Source organism: Macrobrachium nipponense, chromosome 10 (genome assembly GCF_015104395.2).
Source record: "Macrobrachium nipponense isolate FS-2020 chromosome 10, ASM1510439v2, whole genome shotgun sequence".
Classification (NCBI taxonomy): Eukaryota; Metazoa; Arthropoda; class Malacostraca; order Decapoda; family Palaemonidae; genus Macrobrachium; species Macrobrachium nipponense.
This window is the reverse complement of record NC_087204.1, coordinates 91522754-91526215: the sequence shown is the minus strand read 5'-3', so window position 1 is coordinate 91526215 and position 3462 is coordinate 91522754.

Sequence of the window (3462 nt, the reverse complement as noted above, 5' to 3'; positions counted from 1 at the left end):
CTTCATGTCTGTTAATAAATCTATTGAGATATTGTGAATCCATCACTGAGATTTATGTTGATTATTAATCTTCAGTCACTCTCTCTCTCTCTCTCTCTCTCTCTCTCTCTCTCTCGCCAGAAAGTGCTTATACTGTTAATATTTGGCCTTGAATGATTTTGAGCTACATCTATCAGACGATGTTGTGAAGTTAAATCTTAACTATTGTATATTTTACTCTTTAATATCTTGCACTCTGATGTTGGCTTAAAAAAAAGGCAGGGTTTCTTTGTTAAAGGGAAACTACATTTTGACTCACAAGAGAAAAGCCATTATATCAAGTAATCTGGTTTTTATTTACGTATCAAACGCACGGTAGTCAATTTACATAAAATAGCCACGTTACTCCTTCCTTGGTATCCCATTCTGTAAAATTTGTAGGGAAGGCTTTGCCAACGTAAGGAATAGGTTGAAATAACAGGTGATTCCTGGCATAAAATCAGGCGATTATACGCGTTTTGCCGAGAAAATTGGAATATAGAGATTTTGGAATATAGAGAATTCACTTGACATCACATAATTGGAAACTGGAAGTTCACTGATATCTGGTTACTGGAATGTAGATATAATCAGCACTATGACACTGAAAACTGGTATACATGGACACACATTGATATACCTTACATAGGACATCGGTATTATCTCTGATTATTCCACCAAGTACAATTAGGATATAACACATTAGCTGGATTGCCATTACGAAAAAATTGCAAAACGGTGAAGGATTGAAATTGATATACACCTACTCGCGCTAACTAAGTAAATTCTATGTTGATATAAAATTAAATAAATACTTAAAGATGTCTTTTGTCTGTAATTAGATATCCTGTGAATGTAAATTAAGATACCTGTGCGAAACAAGAGGTGAAATTCTGTTTTATCTACAAATTTACGTTATGAATCTCATCTTACTGCAATTCATTCCTAATTCGTAAGAAACAAAGGAACCGTGGCAGCATAAAATCCGCAATGTATTTATTATTTATTAACTTACCACAGTTAAAGTCTCCTTTGACAAGTAATAAAAAAAATCGTATTCAAAGATGACATTTGTGAAATTGCCTGGCGACTTAGATTTATGATTTGATTTGTGAAATTTAGGCTGTCAATCCCAACACTGGGGCAATTTCGGCCATTCAACCCTTAAACTGAAAAGAGGGAGTTAGAGGGGTTGGAGAGCAAGATTGAATACAGGAAGCGGGGACGGAGGTAAAGTAAAAGGCTATTACGTGGGTGCACTTAGGGGCTAAATGCACGATGCAAACACCCTTTAGTAAAGCCTACATTGCACCAAGTGAGATGCACTGAATGCAATACTCCCGTACGGAGACAATGACTTTGAGACCCTAAGTTTGTTCACAATACATTCCTCTTAATGAAAAAGAAAAAGGGTAATAGTGAAATGAGAATATTTTCCAATTTAGTCTCCTTTTCCAAATCCCAGTCTGGGGAATTCGTACCTTCTCAAGTGTAACGTCTCTTGGCGTAAGAGTGAGTGAGAATCACCATCTTGGTCGTGCAAATGTTTTGGTTGGAGCGAGGTTTCGGGACCAGGAGACATGAATATTTATTTTACTTCTGCTCTTCCATGGACACATCTTTACCAACCGTCGCATGGATGACCTTCCTTTCGTTTTGCTGGCACTAGCAAGAAGAAGAAGATGAAGAAGAACAAGAAGGCAAGAAAAATGTCTGCACATTCTTCGAAAATGAGACTGAAATTAAGTCAATTTAGGATCTCAATTTCATGCAAAAACGCTGATACATTGGCAGTTCCTCTTGCCTGCAATCGGTTTGATAAACAGGAAGGTGATGTATACTCTTAACATGCCAGAGGTTTTCATTTATTAAGATGGAGGGAAAGCATTTAAAAGTCACATTACTTAGTTTTAATAATTTTTTCAGTAAATGTCCTTGGAGGGGATTCATGCAAACCATATGAATACAGGAGATGGGATATGTTGTCATTATTTAAAGTCATTGATATCTGCAGATTCTAACAAAGCACAAGTGCCATGAGGACTAGTTTTTGCCCTTTTAAGGCAAACTAAATTTTGGCGTTATTATTGTTTTATATAACTATGGAATAATATTAGCTATGCAAAAGGAAACATTTTGTTTGTCTCCTAAAATTCTGACCTGCGAAATAATCAGTCACCGAAGTTTAGTGCGAGTTTTTGTTTACAAGTTGTGCCAAGCATCAAACTAAAACAACCAATTTACGGCAACTGAGGTTATTAAATTTTGCGTAGACCACAAGGAAAAACTTGCGTTAAAGGCTTAGCTTGGAGATGGCATTTGGCACTTATTTGAATTTCAAAAGGTACTCCACGGTGTAGGGGAAGAGATGTACTTAATGCAAACGGCCTGACTTACTGATCAGGAATGATGCAACAAAAAGTGAAGGTAATTTCGTAATTAACAAGAATAAATGTAATATACGAAAATCAAAAGAAAATCTAACACTCTCCTATAGTGCTTAACTATTCATGATTTCATTAACTGAAATTTAAGGGAGAAGGAAAAAAAAGACACATTTGCTGATGCTGAAGGATTCAGAAAATGTTCAGCTGTAAAGACATGTGAAACCCTCATTTCTCTCTGATGAGACGTTTACAAACTAAATATATGAAAATTTCAAACGGTTTGTATGAAAAAAATAATAAAACAATAAAATAAATAAATAAATGAATGAATGAAAGAATAAATAAATAAATAAATAAATAAATAAATAAATAAATAGATAGATAGATAGATAGATAGATAGATAGATAGATAGATAGATAGATAGATAGATAGATAGATATAGATAAATAGATAAATAGATAAATAGATAAATAGATAAATAAATAAATAAATAAATAAATAAATAAATAAATAAATATCAATCAATCAATCAATCAATCAATCAATCAATCAATCAATCAATCAAATAAATAAATCAAATAAATAAATCAAATAAATAAAAAAAATCCCATTTTCAACGTCTGCCTTCTTTCCTTCTGTTCGTTTCCAAGAAGAGCCCCCCCCCCTCCTTTTTTTAAATAATAATGTCTGATATGGACCTTCTCTTCCTGCAAAATGGATAATCCCTGTCACGCCAATACGGATTATTGGCTGGACAACACTTTCCTTCCTCAGAGGACGATATTGCCAACACTTGCGTTCTTGCCCATCGATGACCACTCCATTACCAGGCCACAAAAGACAGAGATCGTTTCCCGCCACGGAAAAATTTCAGACGATCTTCCTTAATGAGACCAAAGGGAAGGAAAAGCAGCGAGAAGCCACAAGTTATGAGAAGGAACTTACGAGAAGGGATGGAGCAAATAAACGAGAAACTGGCCAATAAAAATGAGCAGTTCTTGTCAGCGTTGGTCATGTTACAGACCAAGAAAGTTGCTAGATAGGATTCTCAAGAGA